The sequence below is a fragment of the Apteryx mantelli genome, chromosome 13, assembly GCF_036417845.1.
Source record: "Apteryx mantelli isolate bAptMan1 chromosome 13, bAptMan1.hap1, whole genome shotgun sequence".
Lineage (NCBI taxonomy): Eukaryota > Metazoa > Chordata > Aves > Apterygiformes > Apterygidae > Apteryx > Apteryx mantelli.
In genome coordinates, this window is record NC_089990.1 from 4,198,620 (window position 1) to 4,226,496 (window position 27,877).

Genomic DNA, 27,877 nt, shown 5'->3' on the forward strand with positions numbered 1-27,877 from the left:
TCTTGAAAGTGCTAGAGCAGCTCGATAGTGTGCATCCCGCTCTTCTGCGTGTGCTGTGTTAGCCAAAGCCATGGATAGCTTTTGATTGGGCTTTTGCATCAGAGTTTTTCCACATGCATGGAAAAAGGTCTCTCGGGACATGTTTCTCCCTGAATATCTCCATCCATACTACCCAGGAGCTAACCTGTTCTGTCATAACTCACCCTGAGTCAACAAAAGATCGAAGCTGTTTCCCCCAAGGTTTCTGGGAAATGTGGAGACACAGGGCCAAAAAAGGAAGCTGAAGGATATGCTGCAGAGTTTTCTGGTTTTACTGTTTCTCGCTGCTTCAGCTGTCCTTCCACTTTCCTGGATCCTGCAGGTAGCATGGGCCTAGAAGCACATCCCTAGGAGTAGTGTTCTGTAGCTGTGGTCCCTTCCCTATGGGTGAGCAGAAGTCCTAAAGATCACCCATATCACCTGCTAGAGTGGAGATAGCTGCGCGCTACATAATTGCATTACAAAGGTGCTCTTCCAGGATAAAAGCATGTATATTTTATGCACCAGGCAGCATTGCTTTCTATAGGTGTGACAATGTCCAGGATAAGATTGCTTCTTTTATCTCTTCAAGGTCCCTGTGTATCTCTGGTTCTGGGGTACACACAGCAGGCAAACAACTTCTGCATATGTTTTCCTGCCACCAGAGATGCAGCGGGAACGTGTGGTCCACCCATCAAGGGGTGAATGACCTAAGTGGATTGTTAATGACATAAAGTACTTCGAAACTAGCTGAGTCTTGAAATCAGTGGAATCCTTGCTGTATTGCACCAAGGCCAGAACATGGTGGTGAAAAGCACTGCGCACTAATATGACAGTATAAAGGCTAAAAATACCTGCAATGTACTAAAGTACATAAAGACTGTAAAGGAAAGGTAATAAACAGTAGAAGGAGCAGGGCCTACTTGTTCCTCTCCTTGGATTTACTGTCAGTGTTGTGATGAAGCACCATGGCTGGCAGTCGTTGTTTTGCCAGAGACATCAGGCCATCTGAGATCCATGCAACTTTATTTTTCCCTTCTTTTGGCTTTTAATTGATTTACTTCTTAACCTTACACATTACACCTGCCCTTAGGCACCATTGTTAAACTGCTGTTCAGTTTACCTTGTTTTCTGCAAAATGTTTTGAATTATGTTGAAACTGTTCTGCAAAAGCCCTGTGTTGTTCCTGAGCTTCTCAGCAGTGCAAGCTGCTGACTGGCTTGCAATAGGAAGGCAGATTCAGAGCACTATCAATGCGTTTTTCCATGTCTGCAAGGCAGGGAAGACACAGGCAGGGATTTTAACTTTTCTATTAAGCCATTGGAAAATGTTAAGTGGACAAACTTCAAACACTTCTGGTGAGACTGTCCCAGGAGTTTCAGAAATCTACTGAATAAATTGTTGAGTAAACTGTGCTGTTGAACTACTGAACAAAAAAGCATACCTGTGTACTAGTTTGATATTTTTATTAGGATTAGCAAGAGATTTGGGAGTATTTACTTATTTGTCATTCTTTGTACTTTACTGTATGTTTCTGCTGCAACATACTGCCCTAATTCAAAAATCCCAAACTGAGTAAGAAAGTACTGCTTTCACTAGAAAAGTCGTTGTGTTGGGTACTGGACTGCTCCCACCTGATGGTGAATGTGTCTGAGTCACAAAATGCTAACAAAATTTGCTAAATGGTGCTGAATTTACAGAATTAGTTACAAAGTGGTTGTAACACCATAATTTTTAAGTCAGATTTTTTTTTCCTCTTGAAACATAACGGATGGAGAGGCTCCAGCTCTTTGAACAACCAGTGATTAAATTTACAGAACTGATTTTACTTTTCTCAGCTACAGCCACTTTATCTCCGACTGGGTGGTCCCCCATGGTACTGAGCTGTTTGACAGCTTTCGGCATCAGGCTAGCTGTTGTTTTCATGTCAGACTGCATCTTCCCAAGGTAAGAGTCACGTGTAAAATCAACAATTTCTTGTCAGGGTATTTTGGAAGACTGCACTTTTTTTACCCTGGATCAAAGTCAGTTGGTGTAACTAGCCCAAGAATGTAGTTATGAATTAACATGAGTGATCATAGCTCTGCATCAAGGAACCTAGGGCATGCGTAACCTGAAGGAGATGCTAGTATATGTCATTAGATTGGATAGGAGGGATTTCAAGTATGCATTTTATTTGTATTTGAAAGTCACTCTGCAAAGTTTGTTATTAGGGAGCATCTTCCAGAGATTCAAAATACTGCTAAGAAAAACAATTCCTGGTCTATTAGTTTTTTCTCAAATATGTTATCAATAACTTCTTTCACCCCATTATCATATGCAAAAATTGAAGCTTCTGAAGTGAATGCCTTGAATGAAGGGGCTGGCTTCAGCGGAAAGGGCAGTGCATCTGACATAGCCGGCTCTCCTGCCCCGTGTGCATGGATGCTCGGGGGAATGGCTGCGCGAGTGAGCTGCCTACAAGGTACCGTAGGGAAATGGCACTTCCGCGAGAGTGCAGTGGAGGCAGATGTTCTTGCACTTTGTTTAGTTCTTCCAGTTCTTTGCTAGTCCTTGTAATAACTGCGTTAGGTTATCCTGGTACCCAAGTACCTTTTTTGTGTGAAAGTTGAAGTGCCATATGCACAAGTCTCAGCACCCTACTGTTATGCACCATGTGGGGAAAGTGAGAAAGCTAGGTCAGTACAGGTGTGTTTTACAGTCTATAGGGTGATGCCAGTTTTCTGCTGTTTAATGTCTGCGTTCAAAACAGTGTGCAATTTCTAACCCACGTTAAATGGGCTTTGAAGAAATGACTAAGGCCAAGGAGGAAAGCAGTTAGCTAATCTATGGCTTCAGTGAGAAGCTAACCGAAAACTTAGCGTGGGCATCGTTCCAGGTAGATTCAGTGGAGACATACAAATGCACTCTTTCTGTAGCTAGAGTGAATGTCTTCTCTTGCAACAGAAGACATCTCTCACAAAAGATATGTCTGGTGTAATCAGCAGTTCTGCCAATTATAGCTTAGCTTGGAATACTAGTGTCTTTGACAGCCCAATTCTCTATATGAAACTTCTTGTACTACATATCACCTGAACGACTAATTCTTTCGCAATTAAATTTTCCTCCCTAAGGAGTCCTGTCTTCTGTGCAGAGTTTATAGATCACACAAGCAGGAGAGGAAAAAATGCAGAATGCAGCTAGGAAGTTCAAATAAAAGTACAAATGACCCAGGTCATTTAGGAAATGCTCTGATCTAGTGGGCAAGGTGCTAGTAGAAGCGTCAGCTCAGCCTGTGTGTACGCTGAAGTTGCGACTTGAAGGCTTTGTTAAAGTGCCGGTAATCAACGCACATCCCCATTTGTGAGAATGGTAGAGCAGAGCTGGCACTGCACCGATGGTAAGTTCATTCTTCATTATTGTATTACTTCTGCTTCTCTAGGCCCAGTAACTTAGTGCCCCTTCTCATTTTCTTTTCTTTTTTAGTCTTCCCTCATTTTTCAGGTTTGTTCCAAACCTTTGCCTGTCTCTTCCTTTATTCCTCCCTGTTGACTTTCTGTGCCACTTTGAGGTTAACTGTTGAGATAAAGCCAAACTTACAGTTCTTCCTGAGACCGCTGTTTTTTAGGGACTGTTATTTATGGAAAACAAAAGCATAAGAGGCAGCCCAAACAAGTGTGTGACTGTTTCTCCTGGGCAAAGGCATGGTCAGGATTTGTGTAGGTTGTCTTGTGTCAGCTGAGCACAGTACCTTGGTGAGAACTGGGGCTGGATCCCTGGGTTTTGCACCGAAAGTGAGCTTCCAGCTACCTCGGTTATCTTAGGGTGCCTGGGTATCAGGCAGCTCTTGGTTTTCTGTTCCAGAGTCTGACAAAAAGCCTTTTCCCCAGAGTGGGAAATAAGCTTTAAACTTCATTCTGCTGCTATGACCACTGTTTTCCGGTAGACCTAAGGGTCTATTTTAAAGTGATACGCGTTATCTCCCAGACCTGCAGCGATGTGTGGGTTACATGGAATGATTTTTGTTACTGGTGCTCTGCTGCTCTAAATAAGAGGTGAAACTGGAAGAGGAATGGGACTGAGATCTGAGCCAGGAGATTGTTGCTACAGACTGCTTTTGCTGGAAGTCAGAGCACAGGAGTGTTAGCAAATAAGGAGGTTTTGGATGAGAGCCCAGTGTATTTACAGAAAAGAATTATGGTAGTAACTCTGAGGTGCTGTGGCTGCAAGTATTAACAGTATTCCAGGGGACAGTGTGTTACAGGGCTGTTTCTGTGGGCTGCCAGTAGCCCACAGTGGGGTTTTTGTTTTTCTGTGCCACTGGGAGCAGTGCGTAGATGTGCACAGTGTTATGAAGAGAACGTGGGGCTGAGCAGGAGACAGGCATGCAGTCACCCTGCAGTCCCCATGGAAAGGACGCTCACTTGACTCATCTTGAAACGTGCTTTGAACCTGAAGCTCTGCTTTGATTTGGTCATCTTCTACTTAGAAAAGCTTCATGATTAATAGATCTCAAACTATATTTTAAAGCTTGTATCTTTAAAAAGATGATACAATCACAATGTATAGTCAGCTGGTTAACAGGCTAAGTCAAACCCCCAAACTCCTCTATCACTTATCAAGAATCTGATCAACTGATCACTGAATACAAAATGCAAATCCTATTAATTTTGACAAAGTGTCTTTTGCAGAATATAGAGGAGGTCTATATGGATATCCAAATTCAATGTAGTGAATAGCAATTTGATTTTTATAATCCCTCTACTTAGCATAATTCCAGGCAACAGAATTTGTTGGCTGAAGTGTGCAGGGAGTGTTTTTCTTTCCATTATACTTACTTGCATTACAGGGTGTTTAACTCCTTAGGTAACCTGAGTGTGTGATGATAACTGTCATGGGCTGAACAAAGGCTTCGGTACCTGTTTTGTCCCAACAAAGGTTAATGAGAAGTTTACCACTTAGTAGGAAATTCCTGGCCCAGAGTGCTAAGGCCTTTATATGAATTTGGAGGAGGGAGGAATTTAGGAGGTTTATCAATTCTCTTATAAAAATAGTAAGACAGAATTTCAGACAATCTAATACTATATGCTTTAGAAGATATAAGAGACCTTCCTTCTCTATGTGTCTATTCTATCAAAGTTCCTATTTTCCTATCATTTTGAAGTATATGACAAACTTTTCACTTTTCACAGTGAATTCTCAGTAGTATATTTTTCTACAGTTCACAATAGTAGAGTTTTTGTTGGGCAGGAATGGAGGCAAGTGCATTGTAAAAGAGAATCTTGACCTTGCTGATGTCAATGAAGAAACTCACTTAGCACCATAAATGTACCTTGGACTCTACCTGGATACTTCTATAACACTTTTAAAAATTTGTATTCTCTCCTCAGACTGTATGATGACACTAGCTTTTTGTGAGACAAATATTCAGTAATTGAATAGTTTTGTTGAGATGCGGAAGTCACATGGCACATTTTTGTACACTGGTCCAACTGGTGTTAGGCTCAGAATTGGATTCCCACCTGATTTGTTAGTTATGAATTTAGCATTTTGCAACTCACTGAAACAGCAAATATGGCAGAGCAAAGTTGCTGCTGGCGAACTTGCTAGTTAAACATTCACCAAACATAGTAGGTTATAGGCAAGGACAGAGTTGGTGTCAATTTTCATTTGTAATTAAAACATATAATTGTGAACATGCTTACTCAGTGCTTAACTGTTATTAGCAGTGATCACGTTGGCTGTGACCCCGCAGCGAATGCTTAGTGAGCAGATCCTTTGCTTACTTGAAACCTCTTATAAAATTAGGAACATATTGATTAAAGCCCTTATACTTTTGAGCACTACAAGCACGCGCTTAGCACTGGCCATGTGCAGAATTCCACTTTTATTCAGTGTGATACGTGTCTGAGGGAGACGCTTCAAAGTCGGGGAGCGCAGGCTGCTTAACTGCCTGCTGTGCCTTTGGGAATGGCCCAAGTGAATTGCTGGGCAGGATAGTGAGGTTTGGGAGTGTTTATTGCTGTTGTTATGTGGCTATGAAAATAAGCAGATGCAGCCAATCCAGTGAGGTATTTCCATTACACTGTGCTCTAAGATGATGAACTCAAACTATTACAGGTGTAGAGAAGGATGACCAAAGGAATGAACTGTCTGATTCATAAGAGGCTGGAAAAGCTTGGCTTCTAAAACTTAGCAAAAAAGAAAGTTGAGGAATATGGTTGCTCTCTTAGGTACATCAAGGAGTTAAGTATCAGAAAAACAGTGAAGTTAGAGGACAGTATTTCCACAAGCACAAATGGGTACAACTAAACAAGGCATGATTACTTTTTGGCTGATTATTAGGAGAAAAAAGATCTAAGTATTAGCCCAAGGAAGTCTGGAAAGGACTTCTAATAAAGGCAATGGGGACACAAATTTAACTGCTTTTAGGATGTTATTTAAGCAATCCGTGAAAAGGAGGGTATGATGTGGTCCCTGCAATAACAGGGCCTGATCCCTAGGATCTGGGAAGTCCTGCAGCTCTTTACTGTGACAGGCAGTGTGCAAACACCAGTATCTGTTGGGGATCTGTAGGCTAAAGTGCTCTCTCCTCTTGATCTTCAGTTCAGAGCTGAACTAAACTCTTTGGCTGGGGGCTGGGAGAAAAACAGATTTAAGTGCCTTGCAAATGCTTCAGTTACTATTAAGAGGCTGTAAAAGACTGTCAACAACATCTGGCCAGGGCAATCGTGAGAGATTATATCTCTTAATCCTAGTGTGTGTATATATATATATTTTTGAAACACCAACATAAAACACTACTGCTTTGAGCTGTGTTATTCCTCCCTCATTAAACACAGCTGGAACCAGCTGAAGAGTCATTTTGGAGCCAGTAAGGCTTGCTGCGTGATGGCCCTTTCAGAAGTTTTGACAGAAGAGATTCAGCTTATGGTATGCTCCCCGGGCTCACACGTGCTGTCTGAGCGTCTGACGTTGGCACTGCACAGGCTGTAAAGATAAAAGGGGTATGTGGTGACTTGGCCAAGCATGCTGTGGTCTGGAGACAGCCACGCTGACGTGGTGCTGCTGTCACTTGCTGAGAAGCTCTGGTGTTGAAGATGGCCTATGAGCAAGAGATTACCCTCCAAATTTTATGGTGGGATGTTGAAATGTTAAAATGATCACAAGAAAGGCACTTGGCCCTAGTGGATGCAGCGAAGGGAGGCCAGAAGTGGAAGGAGGAAGCACTTGCAGGCGTTCATGTGCACTGGGCAGAAGGTGATTTAACTTTCACAGGGGCAAAGGGTATGGGCCAAGTGCCAGCAGCTCTGGATCAGCTGTAGCTAATATTTCTTTCTCTGAGCAGTGTGCTATGGGTGAAAGCTCCAGTAATCTTTGACCACACAGCTGTGCTCTCCAATTACAAGCTTTTCTGGCATGGAAAGCTGAAATGCTGAAAGATTTTGCTTTCTCAGCCAGAATGAAGGAACTGTATTTCCTTAAAGGTGGTGTTGGGTGCTCTTTAGCCATCTTGTGTCATGGCTCTGTATAGCAGAGCTGGATGATAACTGAAGTTTTGCTCTTGTTCCTTGAAGCAATCCATAAACACAGGCCTGCCATGAGAAACGGTAGCCTCAGGAATTGCCCCCATGATCCTGCAACCTCACCAGAAACAGAACTAGCAAGGCAAAATACTGATCTCTGGACACCTTGGCTCCTGTGGACAGAGTGTGTCCTGCTCTGAGGTCCAGGCACCCATGCTGTATGGTCCCATGTCCTGCTGTAACCTGGCAGGGTTAGCCCACGAGTTCATCGTGGATCCTGGGAAGTCGGGCTGTCACTGTAGAGGGTGGCTGAGGTCTGGGGAGGGAGCACAGCAGGGCCTGTGGTGTAGCACAGCTCCAGAGGCAGTGTGGCTCCATCCCTGCTGGTTTCCAGGTGAAGTAGGGCAGGAGCTCCAAGGAGGGGCTCAGCCTGCTGGTCTGTCTTGGGGCACTTTGGAAAATGGCAGTTCACACATTTTTGACTATTTGCAATTTTGTGGATTTAATGATATTTTGGCTGTTGACTCATTGTCCCTCCTGCTGCCTAACTCGCTGTCCCTTGATGGTTGCTTTCATAAATGTGTGCATTTACAGATTAGTGCATTTATTACCATTAGGAGGTTAACAGGTTTAAAGTGCAAGTCCATCACTCACCTGCTGCATGATTTTGTGCACAGCTAGACAAATAAGCACTGATGGGAGCACCTGTCACTGGATTTGAGGTCAGCTCCCATGGCCATCACCTTTTGGCCAGGTCTGATGCTGTCTAATTAACTCATTCTTCAGAAGAAAAAGATTCTCACTACCAGCTCAGACCTCTGAATTTCCTTATGAGAACAAAAGTCAAGCAGAGTCAGAGGTGATTGAAAACATTAAGCAGGAGATAATTTAAAAGTGAAAGCAAAGTATTGATCTGCAAGCTAGCAAACCTTATGCAGGATCCTTTTTGCTAATGGCAAAAACCATTTGGCCTGGTCCTGTGGTCTTAAGTGGAGAGGCAGCTTCAGCCTAAAAATGACTTGCTGTTCTTGAGTTCAGTCTGAAGTCCTTAGCTGGACTGACACCTGCAACGCCAGGCAGACGGCAGGATTACTGGAGGAGAGCTGTAGCGTGCAGCACGCGACCATGATTATTCAGCAGAAACTGGCCGGGCGGTGCCGGTGCTTAATGCCCTGCCCACTCTGTGTCAAAAAGACAAATACAAAGGCTTTGGGTGGCTTAAGTTATGGATAGAAAAGTCAGTTTTACAGCAGGAGAGTTGTAATCAATATGGAAAGCTAAAAAGCATTCTTGTGGTTCAAGCAATGACTCTGTAAGAGCAGCTACCCAGAACACAGCTGGGCTCACTGTGCTGTCCTGTCTCTTAGAGAACTTCTTTCAGCTACTTTTGGCCCAGCTGATTTTAGGAGCAGAGTTGTTTGCTTGTTATTGAAGGATTTTGCCATGTTTTAAATCTGCTGAAAGGCTTATTCTTTTTATTCAGTGACTTAGAGTTCTTTACACTTAGTGATGACATTAAGTTGTACCTGCTGTTTGAGGGCATGTATGACATGAAGTTTCTGGGTTCTACACCTCTGCTTCATCTTAGCCATTCTTTGCATTAAGATTGCCTCTGAATATTTTAAGATTGTAGATCCTACCTTTACTGATGAAACATTTTTGCCATCCACAAACATTAATATTCTCCTCTGATTACAATTACCAGAATGCGGAATGAGTGAGGTCTTTTCTCCATGTCTTCAAGACTAGAATCTGTTATTTTTTTAAAGAATAGATATGCATATACATGTATATACATGTGCACACCCTCCTACCCCTTTCACAGTCAGATCAATATCATGTAATCTATATAAGTACAGAGAAAATAATGTGTGTGTGTATGTGTGTGTGTATATATATATATAAATAAAACTTGCTAACTTCAAATTTCAAGTTTATCCACACAAACCACTTTCTTAGTGTATAATAACCATGCTAATCCCGTGCAACACTCAGAGCTGAGGTGCTTTCTCTCCCTGAAGGATTGCTGCTTTTCTTCTCACAGCAGGTTTCTCAAATACTTCTGAAGTGCTCCAAATTCACATGGCCTGGGAGGTTGCCCAGCAGTGAGGTCTTTTCTGTTACAGTGAATCAAAAGAGATGTATTTACTGTTTGTGGCTTTTGCTGGTTGTCCTATGGCAGTGTCAGTAGAGATACTGTATCAGTAGAGAACTGCACGTAATAGGAATGTTGTTTTGCTTCTGTAATTATTTGGGCTTATGTGCTCCCTTCTTGTGTCAGGTACACCATTTGCATTAAGAACACTTAAATGCTTTTCCAGGGTTTTTGTATAATGCCAAGGACCGAGATGTGAGCTTTCATTTTTTTATCCAATTTTTGTTTTCAAATATGACCAACACTTTTCTAATAAAAGTATGTTCATATTGAATTTTGTGCTAAAGAAATGACTTTTGGAAAGATACAGCATATTTTTGCCTTCTGGCAACTGTAGCTTTGTCACTGAGAATAGCAGAAAATAATTAATAATCAGTAGTGGGAATCTAGCATTATAATTCTCCAGCTGTTGTGAAAAATAACTTTGTATGTATCTTATAGAAACAATTAGTGAAATAACAAGGAATAAAAATTACGCAACACCACTGCAGGATTTGTGAAGAGAACGGTAGGTAGAAATTGATAGATTCTTTTGGTTTATTGCCACTCAGGTAAATGAAAATCTGAAAAACCTGTCAACTAAAGAATTGTGATTATTAGCCTGAAACTTGTGACAGATTAAGTATAATAGAGGAGCTGACTGCTCAAATGTAAGTGAAGAGAACATTTTCATGGGGTTTGTGTGAGGCAGGCTGTTTTACAAGCTTTAAGCCATTGTGCAAATGACAGGATTAGTTTGGCTGAATAGAAATACAAATACCTTGAACTAGCAGGTATTTGCTGTAGAAGATCCATCTGAGGTGTGGTGCTCTGTCAGGGGCGGCTCCTAATAATGAAACCCCCTGTGGACAGGAGATGGTTCTTTTCTCATCTCTTATTGCATATTTTGATTTAGTAAACCAACTTCAGCAGCAGTATAAGGTGGTGCTTTTTGGATGGTCAATGGGTTGGAGAGTTATTACTGCTTAAATAAAGATACTGTACTACAGAGCTCCTAAAAACAACAGTCCTCAACTTCAGGCTTACATGCGGTGCGGATCTCTCTTCAGCCCTTTAGCTTCACTGAAAGAGTTTAAACTCTATTTCAACATAGCTGATAGTAGTTCAAAGCATTGCATGCATCCAAGGAAATGGGATCAACAAATGAAACTAAAAATATGTCACTTATAAACAAAACCATGAAAAGAACTTGCCTTCTAGCTTATCTGGATTGTACCATGTGGGACCATATGTCATTTGACCTTTGGCTAAATAAATTCAGTTGTAATGAAAACAAGTTCAGAAAATGGATCAGATTGCAGCATAGTTTTGGTTAGATAAGTCAACAGACTTCTTGGTTATTTTCTGAAATGTTCCTGCAATGTTGTGTTAGTTTGTGCTCTCTGCAATACTTTCTCTATGGCTACATCATCCTGCTTCATATACATAGGTCATTTGAGGTTATAGGTACATACTAGTGTACTCTGTTAATTCACTTCGGATAAATGTGAGCAAAATGGGTGAACAGCACCCTGTGGTTAGAATCCATGTAGTTAATCCTCAGATCACTGAAGATGCTTATGTTACAGGATTTTGTGGTACAAACATAGTCCTAGGAACTAGGGAAAAGCTCATCTTTATGTTAACAGTGCTTAAAATCTCTAGTCTGCGATGTGGCTTGTGAGATCCCATTGAAAACCATGCAAAATGCCTAGTATGCACCTGGCAATTTTGCCTGCTTATAATGAACTGTGCGATATCTCGCATCCTGTGCCCGGACATGTGTTCTGTTCTTGCTTCTGCGTGGGTATTCGTTCGGTTGTGCTCCCAACACTACCTTAGCTGACCACATAAGTTGCTCGCTGCCCAAAGCAGTGAATGTGAAATGTGGTTGAGATGTGGCTCATCTCCTGGGTTTTAAAAGTAGTAGGAAAAATAGACAAACTTTCCTGGGTTTTGCTGTTGTAATTTTTTTAATTTTAATTAAACTGATGTGTTTTTTCACACATTCTTCACTGCATTTTATTTATGATTTCTGTCTGCAGCTGTTTTAAACCTATTTCATTCCACTTTGCTATCAAAGCAATGCTTGTCACAAGAAAACCTGATGCTGTGTTAATACAATTTAAGTCTCCCGAAGGGGACTGTGTAATTTTGAGCTTCTAACCAGGAAGATGAGTCCTAATCAGTTCTAAATGGTAGGAGGAAAGATCTTCCCCCAAAGAGAAATCTTGTGGCTATCAGTAACAGTGAAGGTACTGTGATGAAATTCAACAGGCATCCCCAGAGATTTCATCACCTCTGAATATGCTCCTTCCTCTTAATTCGTACAAAGCTGTTATGGGATTTCTATCTGTTCCTCAGAGCATCATTGAGCGCAGAGGAACAGCACAGATTCTGGGGGGTCTCAATCCCTCTCTCTGATACAGTGTGCATGAATGTCATTACCTGTCATCAGCATGCCACTGACTCTGCACTGAACTGCTGTAGCTGGATAATTATGTTCAAGGGACAAACTGTCACCAGTCGTAAATACCTGGTGCTTTTGTGGAAAAGATAATGCATGTTCTTATGCAGAACAGTTTAAAGCTGTGTCTGATGCTTATGCGTTGCTTCTTAACTGCTGGGAAGCAATTGAAATGTCAGCAGAACTGTTGTTTGTAGTACTGCTTTGAGTCAGCATTTGTGAAGCCAGTTTATGAGAAGGTGAAGCTCGTGAGTCATCTGCCTTCCTGAAAACTTTGTGCCTTTGGAAAAGTAAACAACGTACTTTGCAAGAGGGGCTGAACTGCTGGACTTAAAGGTTTGTGATGAGCTGCACAAAATCTAGCTGGAGGCCAGTCACTGGTGGTGTTACCTCAGTGTCTATACGGGGAACCAATACTGTTTAACATCTTCATTAATGACCAGGATGATGGGACAGAGTTCACCCTCAGCAAGTTTGCAGATGATACAAAATTGGAAGGAGTGGCTGATACCCCAAATGGTTGCTCTGCTGTTCAGAGGGACCTCGACAGGCTGGAAAAATGGGTCAGTGGGAATCTAATGAATTTCAAGAAAGGGAAATGCAAAGTCGTGCCCTGGGGAGGAATAATCCCATGCACCAGTACAGGCTGGGGGCTGACTGGCTGGAGAGCAGCTTTGTAGAAAAGGCCCTGGGGGTCCTGGTGGACAAGTTGAGCATGAGCCAGCAATGTGCTTTTACAGCAAAGAAGACCAACAGCATCCCGGGCTGCATTAGGCAGAGCATTGCCAGCAGGTCGATGGAGGTGATGCTCCCCCTCTCCTCAGCACTGGTGAGGCTGCCTCTGGAGTACTGTGTCCAGGTCTGGGCTCTGCAGTACAAGAAAAACATGGATATACTGGAGCAAGTCCAGTGAAGGGCCACAAGGATGACTAAGGCATTGGAGAATCTGTCATATGAGGAGAGGCTGAGAGAGCTGGGGTTCTTCAACCTCAAGAAGAGAAGGCTTGGGGAGATCTTATCAATGTGTACAAATACCAAATGGAGGCAGGGAGGGGGGTGAAGTAAAGGAGGTGAAGCCAGACACTTCTCAGTGGTGCCTAGTAAAAGGACAAGAGGCAGTGGGCACAAGTTGAAATATAGGATGTTCCATTTAAATATGTTTATTTAACTGTAAGGGTGATTGAACACTGGATCAGGTTGCTCTGTGAGGCTGTGGAATCTCTGTCCTTGGAGATATTCAAAACCCTATTGGGCAGCCTGCTCTAGGTGACCCTGCTTGGACTGGGGGGCTGGATGAGACTGCCTCCAGAGACCCCTTCCAACCTCACATGTTCTTTGCTTCTGTGTGCCTGGATGCAGCCATGTGACTAAACTCTCCTGTGAAAGGTAGCAATCAAGTAGGTGCAGTAACAGCTCTAATCATCCTGTGTTACAGTGAGTAATCATCTCCACTTAGATTTGTAGCCTTTTATGTTCCTGAATGACATTAGCCTATTATCCTATTGCTAATCATTTCCACTTGGTAGGAAGCTATGGAACTTCTTTAGTTGGTTACCAGTTAATGAGCATTGCAATTAGAACCCTTTTAGCAGAAAGGAGCATAGCTTCACTATATACAATACACAATTGCAGTGAGCATGAGAAATGGGAGTATCCTGGGAGGTTAGGCATGGAGGGAGCTGTAGCTGAAACCTGACCCTTTTGAATTACTGCATTAATGAATCCTGGAATCACATTTATTTTTCTTACTTTTAGAATAAAGTAATAAGATATTCAACTGCTCGTGAATACAAAACCCGACTTTCTTCCTCTTTATTAGTAATCACACATTTTTCAGTGCCAGTGAAGAGTTTTTCAAGGGCTTTGAGGACGGTGAAGAAGGAACTAGTACATGTTCATGGTCCTCTGGCTGTACTTTTAGTTGCTTCAGCAGGAGCATGAATTCTGGAAGCAGGCTGGACACGCTGAATCTGCAGCACTTCCCACTAGGGGGCTGAAGTCCAAAGAGCAGCAAGCACCTGTGCTCTAAAAGGTTATTTCTTACTAAATTAGGCTCAGATTTGTAGGAACACTAGATTAAATGAGATCTCTGGGGTTACTGAGTTCAGCCTTCAGAATTGCACAATCTTCTTCGACAGCTAGCAACTGCACATCTTTGCAGAACAGGCCTGTTGCTGTTGTGAAGGTGTTTGGTCCTCCAGCACTCCCACTGCAGATGCCTGGTAAACTTTTTATAACTTTTAGGCTAAATGTGGTTAGTTTGTGGTGTTATAGTCCTCTGCTATGCTGTTCATTAGCAGAACGCTACTTAAACACTGCTTTTCCTTTCTTTGTGCTTATCTCCTGGTAAATTTAAAGAGGGGAGTTGCATCCCTTAAAAACAGTAGTCTTGCTAAAGATGAAGAGATTGATGTATGCTGTTCCAGAAGAGGTCTCATGGGGGACCTGTACAAAAGTTGCCTTTAATCCCTCTTTCATTATCATAATTTCATCCCCTCACTAAAATTTAGCACATTACTGAGGCTGGGCTAATGAGCCTGTAGTTGCCCATATCATTTCCCCACAGTCATCACAATGACTAAGTAGACCCGCTGGACAGATCCATTAGCAAGGGGTTTTAACAGTTTGTACTTTCCTCTGGAGTTGCAGTTGCAGATGATCTGGTCCCAGTGCTGAGCCCGGCGGGCTTTGGAGCTCTCCTTACACAGTGGAGGTTGTTGTTCTCCCCTGGCCACTCGTTGTCTTTGTCGTGTGGCCTTTCCCCCCATATATGTTGTATTGTCCTCTACTGAGAATAGGACAGGACACAACCCAAAGTAAGTGTGTGCGCGCACGCATGTGTGGGTGCGCGTGTGCTATCAAGCCGTGACGGTGGTCACTGCAGTCCTGGGTTCCTGGTGGTGATAGTGGCTCTGGTGCCTCTGCAGTTCTGGGATTTAGCTGGCAGGCTCACTGTTCAGTTAAGGCAGAAAATAAACCTTTTCTCTTAAAGACTGTGTGCATTCCCACTGCGCGTTTGCAGTTTCCTTAATTGCAAAGCTACAGTAGTTTTTTATTTTTTCTTTATAAAAATGATTTCATATTGTGTATTGGATTATTAATCTTGATATTACTACTCTAGTTTTTCTGTATTTTTGCGTTAACATTATAGAGTTTTTCTTTGGCTCAGGAACTGCAGTATCTGGAAGATAATCTTCTGTTTTCACCACTGGATTTGTAGAAGAATTGATAGTTGCATCTAAAGGATTTACTTAACAGTGTGAAATAACTTAAAACTGTGTTCACTGTTCATTTGTTGAATGACTTCTGGTATTTGTTTCAAATGAGTCAAAGTGCAAATAAAGACTTGAAATCTTTTTCCTAAAGGCCAGGTTTGAATACAGTCATTCAGAATTAATATTTAAATGTGTAAGACTGAGACTTTGTAATATGTTGTCCTCTAAATTATTAGGAATGACAAAGTAAACCATCTGGTTATTGCATGACTACTCAGGCGTTCAGTCATCTGAGTTGTTCACTTGCTCCAGAAATTGCCTCCTCAGTAGAGTTTTTAAATAATGCTAATAAAACTTCTAGCTGTTTGCTACAAATCACTACAGAATTGAGGCTTGGCTCTGAACTTCGAGGTTTTTTCCTCATTAAAAAAGTCATTTTCATGTCTTTCAAATGAATTAAATTGCCACCATCCAAATCACTTAGGCTTTTAAAAAGTATTTTTAATATATTTTGGCTGGCTGAAAGTATTTTACTACATATAATGAACAATCAGGAAGTACAGCATATGTACATTTTACGTTTAAAAATATACATGCTCACCTTTTTGGAATTTTTTTAATTTTAACCCAACTTTGTATGAGTCTTGTTATTCTTAGCAAAGGCTCAAATAATTGAAAAGTTAGTGAACTTTCGTTAGTGAAAAAATATGCTACGTGTCTCAAAGGAGAGCTGCTATCCAAGCTGGAAAGTTTCAGTCAATGGATACAGAGAGAAAATTTTATTAAAATTTTCAATGTTAAAGTTTATCTAATTAATAATTTCCAAAAATGTTTTGAATTTGTGTTCAAAATCTTTCCCTGAAAAAGAGGCATTTTTAAACTATTTTTGCCTAGTGACAAATACTCTAAATATAACTAGATTCCTCGGGCAGAATTTGGTGTATAGCTGAATGATGCATCATCTACTGAGCTTTGTCACCCTGGAGAGAAAGTAGGAAACAGCTTGGTGAAGAGGCATATGTCTTGTGTCATCTTTGCTCCTTTCTTTTTGTGCAGGTGCAGGATCCTGGGTGCTATTCCCCTATGGTTCATCTGAGTCATCCAAACAGTCGCACAGATGCCAAAGCAACCACAAGCACGTTCACGGGGAGAGGATTTGGGGATGAATTAACACAAGATAACTTTTGTCATCTGTCATCCCTCCTCTTTGCGTTGGCTAACTGCTGCAGTAGGGCCAGAGTTAATGCCAGATGTGAAGATGTTTCATTCTTACAGATGTAACCTGGTGCCATCTGATGATACTACTATGCAGCAGGAGTGTCCGTCTTTTAGAGGAGACATTATTGGAAAATCTTACAGCTGTTGAAGTTCTAGTGTCAGTAGTTGTTAGCAAGATGCGAAGAGAAAGTGACTGGAAAGGGCCTCCTCGTTATTCAGTCCCTTTCCCCCATCACAGGAAATTGTTGTCGTCTTATCCCTTCAGCAGGGATTATAAGTTTGTTTAAAAAATGGATAGATTTCTTGCCTCCCTCAGAACTGTAGACAAGATTAAGACCCTGATCCCAAAGTTCCAGCATCTGCAGTCCCCTGGGTATTTTTGGTCACTCCTACAATTGGAATAAGGATCACTTGTCACATGCTATAAAACTTGGCTTTTGGCTCAAGGCTGCATATGATCTTTGCCTCCAAATTAGGTTTCACCGTATTTCTTCCATTATCCATTGAAGCATGGAGAAATTAGATGAAGAAAGCAGCAGAGGGTTGCCCATCTCTGGGAACCAAAATGGGGCAGGAAAAGTGGAAGAAGGTGCCTCCAGCAAGCAGGGAATGGAGCATCTGACTTAACTGAGGTGTGCTGGGACCTGAGGCTCTCCCTATGCTTTTCTACAGCTGGGTGGCAGCATTTCTGCAGTGATTCATGTGCATGGTAAGTTAACTGCCTAAAGATTTTTTGGGAACAGACCTTACGTGCTTATTTCTCTCAGTTGTGATCATTCCTTTTAAAGCAATGCCAGACTCGCTGAATTTCTTGGGTATATGTCTGTGCTGTAGTGGTGAGTCCTAAAAATGCTACTGCAAATATCAGTAGATTCAAGATTTCACAAAATGAGCATGAGTTTATAAAACTGTAGTGCAGCAGCTTGTCTACTGTCTATCCTCTGTCTCCTGTCACTTGGTGTCTTCCCTTATATTCACAGTCGTGGTATGCAGGATTCCCCAGCTGTAGACTAATGCCAGTTTACTCCATTTATACAAGTTCTGGAAGATGAATTAAAACAAACTGACAAACTGACTGCCTCAGAGATCTGAAGTGCTATAGGTTCCTCCACCATGTTTCTGTATTTTTTTATGCTGTTGTTCACCTTCCACATTAACAAATCATACTTCAAGGTTGAATTTTTCAAGCTTTAAACTTTAAGCTATTGGGTCTTGTTATTATTTTAATCAGCTTGAAAAATTCCTCACAGTCATACTTCATTGTGGAACTGTCATCATAGAGTAATCAAACATCCTCTTTCTGAGCTCTTTAGCCCCTCACTATGAAATTTGCTTCACTGGATAATTTTTAATCTTTCCTTTGAACTTGTTTCTGTGTTTCTCTGTCCTTTGTAACTCAAATTTTGGAACGGATGCAGCTTTCTAGGAACACTTTTGCCAGTACTATGTACATAATCATGTTCATTACCCAGCTTCTAATTTTCCATTTTATGAATGGCGCTTTGCTCCCTGAGATCAGGCTGAGCCAGTTGCTGTGGTTATGCTCTTTATTCCTTGAAGCACTACCTGGTGCTTGGCTGTGTTAAAACAGATTTGGTTGGATTGTGACTATTTCAGTAGGTAATTCAGACAATTGTGTATCACTAACCTGTCTTCATTTACTATCCCACCAATGTTTGTGTTAGCTGAAAACTTTATCAGAGAAGATTTGATATCACTGCCTGCATCAACTTGTAGCAGTACTGAACAGCATTTGGTCAAGCACTAATCTCTGCGATGAGTAGTGAGGTCCTTGTTAACTGAAGGTTTCCCATTAGCAACTCAATTAGATCTGTAACTCAGTCAATTTTTAATCCATCTGATGTATCCTGTTACTACTTGAAGTCTTAGTTAAAAAACTTGAATTTTATGGAATTAAGTCTAACACTTTGAAGAAATTCAAATATAATACATAAAAATAGTTGCCTTGATCACTAGATCAGTAATCTTGTAAGCTATAGCAGGTTTGTTTGAGAAGACTTTTCTTTCAGTAAAACCATATTAACTGTCATTAATAGCATTTTACCTTCTAACTCTTTTTTTGGTAAGAGACTCACAGTAACTGTTCTGTGGGACAAGTATCATGTTATCTAGACTGTAATTCCCTGGGTACTTGTCTTGCCATTTTTACATCTTGAAACTACAAGGGAGTCCTCCAAGACTTGTGAAATTCCTCAGTTTCTAGGATTTGTTAAAAATAGTAGTTTGGAAGGCTTCTCTGTTCATCTGAAATGGTATTTTTCAGATTCATAGATGCAAATTTTTTGGGTCTGCTGATTTGAAAATGCATAGTTTAAGTGGGTTCTTCCTTCTGTTATAGACAAACTTCATATTTCATGTGTGATCATCATGCAGGATACATGTGTCTTCCTGCTTTGTTAAAAAAGCAGATCACAAATATCTGCTGTACTTTTCCTTAATCTGTATCCCTATTTATGATTTTATCAACTGTGCATAGCAATGAGCTGTATCTGACTTAAGGTTCCTTTTGTTCTTGCAGTATTTTAAAATGCTTTATTTCCCTTAAACCAATTTCATTTTCTTTAACTGCATTGGCTATTGATATGTGAATGGTTTGCTTTCACTTCCCTTATTGGTTACATATGTTTGAACTTGTAACTTATATTTGTCACCATTAGCTTTCCCTTTCCCCCATACTTAACGTGTTTCCATGTTCTTTTGCTGTTTTAATATCCCCTGTAAGCAGAGAGATTCAGTTGTCAGTTTAATTCTTTTTATATTGGTGTGTTCATGGCTTTTTGACTCATCTTCTAATTTTGAGGCATCCTTTAAGATAAATAAATGACTATTAAGAGACTGCAGAAATGTAGTGAATATCCATAACAAAACTGCTCTGTTATCCTAATAAAAATTCTGTTACACATGGACTTACAATTTATCTTCATTTTTGCTAACCCAGCAGGCTAGGATTATGCTTTCAATTAAAATGGCTTAGCTGAAATAATTAGGATTTGTTGCAATCAGTGAGTATAAACTTGATAAAGGAGTCTAATTTCATAGGGTTTTGTCTGGCCTGTGTTTTTGCTTAGCAAATCCTGCTAGAGAGCTAGGAACCATGATTGCTGGAAAGCCAGTTAGAGTGGCTTCATCAAGCTGCAGCTAAATATCGGTGCTGTGAGTACAATATTTAACATGCCAATAAAACACGCTTCCTGTCTTCCAGCTTCTGTGATACACTGGTCATCAGTGGCTCTATACAGTAGATTTGAAATAATGAACTATATGCCTTTTTGACTGACTCTTCCCCTGTGTCCATACAGGCTGTGGCTATGACACCTTTGGTCTCGGTGGCTCAGATTCCTGTTTTTTCTTCCTTCCCCCGGCTGCTCAGGAACACCCTCTGCTCCAGGTCCGTGGTCTCCTGCAAACTCCATGCCAGAGCAGCTTTTGCCCTGTGAAGTGGTTACCCCGTTTGGCTCTTCTAGGCTCTCGCCCTTAACTGCAGGACGGTGTTTGCGCTCACTGTCTGCAGGGCCTGTGTCCTCCCTAAATGAGCGCCGTGGTTGGTCTCCACCGCAGCCGTCTAGGGGCTTCCTTGGAGGGGCTGCGCGGTGGAACCGGCTGGTGTACAAAATCATGGCTTTGCAGGCTGGTGGAAAAATGCTTGGCCTTTGACTTGGAAAGGTCTGTGTGAGCCGTGGCATTCATTCCCATGGACTCCCAGGTGTGTGCCTGGTCAGCAAGGTAAGGAACGGCAGCAGCTTGGGAAAGAAAGTGTCTCTTGGAAGCATGGGGCATAGCGGCTATGTTTACACTTGCAGACCAGTGGGAATGGATATGTAGAGTGAAACACCTGGTGCTGAGGTCCTGACAGCCACAGTATACCCATTTCAAGTGGTGTGTTTTTGTTTTTGTTTTTTTTGTTTGTCTTCTCATACTTTGGACTAGCTCCAGTTAAATTCTGCTGAAAGGGCACCATCTCACAGGCTCTGAATTTCCAGTGTACATCAAAGTGCAGTAAGTGGGGACGTTTGGGAGGTTCAATTCAAAAGTTCATTCCTGAGTCAAACTAAAAGCACAAAGGTAGGCCCAGTAATGTTTCTTGTCTCAGCTACAGTGCATATGATTGCTGGGACTAATTTCTCAAGCTGTTATAGAGGTTTCTAGTACTCCTTCAAGGCAATTGCAGTTCAGCACTGAGACTACTCTGAAGGTTTTTCTGCCAGGGTCACGGTAAACTGGAGTTTGTATTTGTTTGTTACTGTGTGAGTTAAAGCCAAGTTGCAGGAACATAAGTATTTGGGCATGAGGTGAAAATCCCTCCAGTTTGTAATAACCCACAACAATTAATCTGCTTAAACTTACTTGTTCCATAGATGTGCTAATATATACTGCTAAATTATTCTCAGCCCTACTCCTATAGAGCATCATATCTAATTTTCTCCTTTTATAGCATACTTTAGTGCACAGGCATTCATGCCAAGTAATGCATTATTCACAAGTACCGGAGCTGTATAACAGTATATAACTGAGGCTGCAGTGGATCCTTCTCCCAGGTGTTATGTCTTATTTCCTTTTCCATAGTAAATGAATCCTTGCCTTCAAAAACTTGGGGGAACTGCAAGATGCAGCTGATGCTAATTGTGCAAGAAATTGGTGAATCAACACAGGCCTTTATTCGAGCCTGGTTCAGCCCCATGCATCACCTTCGAAACTGCCATTCTGCTATAAACCTACTATGCAATGTGGATTACGATGAGAAATAGACTGTGGTTGTCAGACAAACCCCTTGGGGAAAAGAGTATCTTGCTCTAACATCGATGCAGGCTTTACCATTCTAATCACATACACACTTAGGGCTCGCTAAACTCGGTGTATGTGCTTTTGTTTTATTTTTTTAAACTAGTGCTTGAAAAACCTCCAATAACATTCCCACATGGACCTGCTTAAATTTGCATAAAAATAGTCTGCAAATGAGGCCAAGTTTCTCTCTCCCCTGACTCCTCACAGGGCTTGGTCTGTGAATACCTAAAATCTGATGGATGGTTGAGAAGAATACTGATTTGTATTTGATTTATTTTTAATGGGCTGTGGATTAGAGCTGTGCTTCCTTGTGCTCTTATCTCATCCATGCTCATAAGCAAAGCAGCTTTTGTCCAGGCTCTTTTTAACTTGAGCGCAAGAATTCCTAGGCATTAACATGCTGCAGAAAGGAGTATTTGATTCAGTAGGTGCAGCCTCTCTTTTAAAATAATGTTTGGCATGGTACTAAGTGTCTTTTTTTCCCTCTTCTGTGGAGTGCCAGATTTTTGGAAATGTGCTTTTTACTCCCCCCCCCCATCCCCCCGAAAGAATTTGCCTGTTAGTCTTAATACAAAGTCTATCTTGAATTTTGCATCATGCCCACCTAACTTCCTGGCTTTCTGTTTCAGCTGGATATGACATTTGCTTCACTTCCCCCTAAAGTTATTGTGCAGTATTGTTGAGGTGTTAAGTACCCATTTTGCCCCAAAGTGGCTGGATTTCAGTATTAGGTTCTTCGTAATAGTCAGGATATGTTTGCTTCTGAGATCTTGCTCTTTTAATGGTGCTTATGAACCCAAATTATTGTGTTAAATAGATGCATAGGCAACTTATTATTGAATTAGCTTTTCTGATCATTAAAAAAAAATCTCTACTCAGATGGGAGATCAGATCTCCTAGTTCCTTCTCTCTTTAATTTCTGTAAAATCTAGAACTGCCCTGGCTGGTTAGGGAAGAGGTTAACAAGGAAAGATTTATGGAATGTAGGTGCTGATAAAATTATCACACCTGGCTAACTTTTAAGAAAGAGTTTAGTTTCTGTAGGAATGTCAGCTATGTCAAAGTGTTACACCAGGAATTTGTCGTCTTTGGTTCATTTCATTTGCATTAAATCTCATTCAAAACTTCTGATTTTATGCAGTTCATCTCAGAAGTTGGATAGTGCCATAAACAGTTTTAAATTTATATAGGATTTTATAGAGCGAATAGTATATGTTCTTTGCCATAGAAGACTAAATTAAATATTTCTGCCAGCATCCTGACTTATTCTCAGATATTGTGGTATATCTTCAATACAAAAAAAATAGAATCAACATGTTGCTAATGTTGGACAAAACCTTATTTTTAATAAGAACTAAACACATGTAAATGGTGTGGCCTGGCCAACATAATTTTATTGCAAATTTATAAGACAAAACCAAAATACATTGAGAACTGCAAAGGAAACAACTGAAATCTTTTGTCAGTGACAACAAAATTAGGATGGGGGGAAAATAACTCTACTAAATTAAGGCATAGATATAATAAAATAAACCGTAAGATCAACTGATACCTCTCTGAATAAAATTTCAAGTATATGGTGCAAATCTTTGTGGTTATATTGGATAGGATGCTCTGCAGAGTGCACTCATTCCAATTCCAAAACGGCAGTGAAAACAGAAGCAATAAATGATGGACTCTCCTACTGTAAGGCTCTAACAAGCTTTTCACTTTATTCAGCAGGTTATTTCTGCTTGTTCATGTTAATGGAATAGATATCAAATATTTCATTAAAGGATTGAAGGCTGAACCTATTAACATTTTGAATATTTGCAAATATTGTAAATTAACTATATCTCAGTCCTACCCCAAGATGAAAACTTCAGTCCTTTATCCAATATAAAAGGGCAGATTTTTCTTTTCTGGTACTGTCCAATAGCTTGTCTGTTTGCTTTGAAATCAAATTTCTTCTTTATCATATTGGTACTTGCTACCACCCTTTGCCCAAGGGAGAAGCTCCAGGGAAAGCGTTTTGAATCGGTGATGCTGTGCTTCCTTGCATGGTTGTTCAGTCATGTATTTTTCGAAAGCTTTTTATAAATGTTTTTCTTCAATTGAGATTTTTTTGTCCTACTTTTGATGATGTAGCTTTTGCTGGTGTCACACGCTGTCTGTTCACTGTGCGCCCTCAGGAGATATCTCGTAGTGAGGATTTTCTCCCTTAGAGCTGGCACTGGATGATACTAGTTCTCAAACCAACCCTTCCAGCTTAATAGGAGGCACCTTTTAACTCCTGGGCTTTCCAAGCTTCTCAAGCTTGACCTCCTCTAGATATACTTGCAGCACCATTTGATTTGGATTCATTCTGAAGAAGCAAAACTCTGTGAGAATTCCTTGGCTGATATTTAAAAAACAGATCATAAATTTTATTCTAGCCAAGTGGTTACAAAACTGGAAGATGGTTACAGAGGAGCAACATCAAGTGAAAACCCCAGTTCTGCAGAGACTCTGCCTGGTGCATTAAGCTGTTACATCACATCACTGTGTTTCTCTGCAGCATCTCTTGGCTGTGGAAGCTCAGGCCTCTGCCCCTGTGGCTCCCTCTTTCCAAACAGACTCTGTTCTGGTCTTGGACTGCACGTCTCAGGATGCTGTTGAGACCTTGTCAGGAGGCTGTTGAGAGCTAATGATTCTTCAGAGCGGTATGTAGGGACTTCCGCTTTCCTTTTGTTCATACTAATTAAGTTAGGGGAATTTTTATTGTGCCTTGATTAATTCTGGGAATTAGTAAGAATGCAAATGAAACATTGTTTAAGCTTATCTGGGGCCCCTGAGTTATCTTTTGATATGCAAACACACTTTGATATGCTGATTTCAGTTACCACAATTACCTTCCTCTTTGGGAAGGCGGCTGAATTACAATTCCATCCGACTCCTCCCTTCCCAGATGGTTCGACTTCCACCGCTAAGTTTTTTCATAGTTTCATAATTATGTACAAATTCCATATTGTAGCAATTATCTGAACAATGTTTCTTCTACTCTAACAATATCAAAATATATCTTACTTTTTATGAAGCTATCTGTGATCTATGTTAATAAAACAGATGATCATCAGCCTGGATGCTTATTAAACACAGAGTACGTTTATGTAACTAAAGTTGTGCAGCTAATTGAACAATATTACATGGTCTTTGCTTATAGTAATGTTTATTCTCAGACACATTTGGGAGTAAGGAAAATAAAATGTCTCCTGTGTGCTAAAATGTTCTGAAATAGTAATGATGTATTTTATTAACAAAGTAGAAATGTAAGAGACTCTTCAATGTGGAACAAGGTTTATCAGGTCTATACCCCTAAGGGACGTCTCCCCGGGAGCACAAGTCCGCTTTTTGCTTAGATATTTGGACAGTGATTTCTGATGCAGGTTCCTACAGCTGGAAGGGGGCATATGCCAAACCCTAGCAGTGAGTTCAGAGTATTTTTATCTGCTTGGTCCACAAGTTTGTGTGTAACCCCTGCTTTTATTTACAGACTTTTTTGAATCCTGAGCAGAATTTTTGTTCTGACCTCAGCAAACAGTACTTGAAGGGGTTGTATATAATTATAGGTCTCATCTGCACTGCTTTTAACTGCAGTCTTGCCAAATCAGTGTGGCAGGATTTCCTCCTAGCCGCAGTTAACTTTTCATTCATTAAAATACTGCTGTGCTGTTTTTAGCCCAGTAGCTGTCTTGCTGCTGTCACACGAATATGCATCTCCCTTGTTTTCCGCCACCTCTTGCATTTCTTGTGTCTTGAACCATTGGCACGCAGGTCTGGTGAAGGTCCAGCTGAGAGGGACACCTTCTCACACCTCCTTTAGGGTGCTCTGACCTCTTAAGAGTCTCCCATTCAGCACTCATGAAAGGCAAAGCCGGTTTAGATTAAACTTCCATGGTTTGCACTGGAGCCAGAGCCACCAGCCTTGCGGAGAGGTGCCTGGCAGTGAAGCGGTTTGTGTGTGCAGGTTCGAGGCTGCGTCTCTGTGCGTTAGAGCCCTGAGCAGTTCCTTCCGCAGCTGCAGCAGCAGGGTCCATCCCTGGGCTTGGGTGCTGGCGGACCTTCCCCAGGCACCTGCTTGGGTAAAAATGCAGAACTTTATTGCGCTATTCGCAGTGAGGTTAAGTACGTCTGTAACACCAGTGTACGGATGTGCCTTTACGTCTTGGTATAGCAAACCAGTAACAAGCAGGTTTGTTTAGAAAACCTTTTTTAATTTTCTGCAGAGCCATCTGCTAATGTCAAACCAGAGTATTTTCTCCCAGGTATTTGCTCTCTTTCCCCCTCCACAGTTATGTGGTCCCAGGATATAGAGATCTGCATTTTGCAGGCCTTCATCTTGGCTTCTTTGGCTCAATTATACCTCTCAACTCCTCTACAGGGGTCTTCGAGTTAAATATTCTCTATGCCTATATTTAGTGAATAACAGTATTATAAATGTCATATTTATCATACATTTGGTTATTTTTCATGAGCAAGCTGCTGTTGGGAGCTCCTAAAGGATCTGTTTAATGTTTGTCTAAACAGACAAGACAGGATTTGTATGTGAAAAACACTCACTTATTTGGTGTCTTTATAGCCGACTTGCCTTTGCATGTTGCTTCTCAGTGGAAACACATATGGAGGACTGTTCATGATGCTATTTTAATTCTTGGTTTGTCTTTAGAATATGGTGAGTGTTCCATTATAGGGTATGGAGCTAGATAATGTGTTCAGTGTTGTGGATATAATAAAGAAGGATCTTGTAAAGCTTTTGCTATCTAATTATATTCTATCTTAGCCCACAATGTGTCCATACATCTCTTCCTTATTCTGAAAGGCACCCTAAACAGTGGAAAGTGCCAGAACAAATTAAAGCACCCTAAGTAAACAACCACATGGCAGAGTCCATATGTTCTAAAATTAGGCTCATCTTTGTTTATAACAATACATTACTTCTGCGTCTAGAAGGGGAAATCAAACAGCTTCTCTTGTGTTGAAAGAATCCCACTGCATCTTTAATGACTATCAGCGTATTAATCACTTACTGCAATATTTTTCAGTGTAGTCACTTTTGAAGTCAAGAAAGAAAAGAAAGAGGGTTTGCCCTAGAATAAAAGTATCATAAACTGTAAATACCTACTACTTTCAGTCATGCTGATGTACCTTTTAAACTGTCTCTGCATAAGTTAATGCACTGCCCCAAAATTAATTCTGCATTTTGTATGAGAAACCAAAATCCAAGTCTTGCATGCTTCATGGAGGGGATCAGCTATGGAGTACGCTGTGTGCCGGGAGTGAGTCCCGATACATCCCTGCCTGCTGCCCGGCAGTCCTACATCAGTGCTCCAACCCTGCTCTTCCCAGACAGGATTTCAGGCATTTAAAGGGGGTAAAATTGATGACCAAGGGACCTGAGGCAGAAGATGATTCTCCCTGTGCCTCTGGGATTTTGCCACAAGGCACGCAATGTGCTGTAACCTGACGTAGTGAGGAATATGCTGTGGTTTAGGGTTTAGTTCCATCTGAGACGTGGCCATTCCCTGGGAGGCAGAGATTGAGTCTGTGCCGAACTCTACTGATTGCTTCCGAGATCCTTCACTGTGGATTTGGGAACCCAAATGCCTGTGCTAGTGGTATCCTGATATTAGCAGAATAAGGCAAAGTTGATGTTATACAGGTGGGAATGGTTGTACTTTGGTTTGGACTCTAGAAGAAGACCAAAAGTGAAGAGTGCTGAGAATTTTAATATTCCTCCTTGGAAGCAAGTGCAGAGAGGATTGACTTGAGCATGTTTGGGCTGATGGCGGCTGGATGAACCACGGCAGTGGTGGAATACCTGAGGCAATGACATTAAGTATGTGTCTGGCTAACTATTTTGACCACTTTAGAGGTAAGGAGGGCTGTTATATTTGGATTTAGCTTGCTTATTTTCTTTTCTCTAGGAAAGCTATGTTATGGCTATAGGTGAAGTAGTTTAAGCCATTAAAGAGCAAGACAAGTTTGGTCAGAGTAGCCTATGCCAATGAATGAGTTGAGCATTCTGGGATTTGTAGCGATCCACCCAATAGCCTTATATAAATCAAAACATGTACCTGCCTAAAAGTCTTAGCAAATTATATGGAAAAATCTTTTGCAACTACTTTAATTTTTTGACCAATTCTATTGCTGTAATTTCAATGAAAAATGGATATCTTTCGTAAGCAGTTTTTTTTGGTGCCCTGGTGTCCCTTGTCTTGTCTCACATTATATTCAACTTTTGGGAAGCAAAAGTCTCAAAGTCTAACACCACATATATCTGCTTGACTGGCTTGGTGAGAAGTGTTCTCATCCTGAACTGTGACTGTCTGGCCAAGGTCAGAGCAATAACTATTGTGCCAAGGTTTTCCTTGCGGTAGCTTTCAGGTTCGGTGGCAAATCTGATGTTCTGAGCAGAAGCAGCTGCTGAGCAGTAACCTCAGTAGCAGTGCAGAGTGTTTAATGCTGGGAAAATGGGATTCAGAGAAGTGGTTAGCTAGAA

The 27,877-nt window shown here is 41.2% G+C and overlaps 1 long non-coding RNA gene across 1 annotated transcript in view; it reads left to right on the forward strand.

The window, feature by feature from the left end:
- Positions 1-16,492, forward strand: part of LOC136993244 (uncharacterized) — a 33,785-nt gene extending 17,293 nt beyond the window's left edge. Inside the window, exon 3 of the long non-coding RNA XR_010885483.1 lies at positions 16,396-16,492. This is a non-coding gene — a long non-coding RNA (uncharacterized lncRNA). The remainder of the gene's footprint in view (positions 1-16,395) is intronic.
- Positions 16,493-27,877: the final 11,385 nt, after the last annotated feature.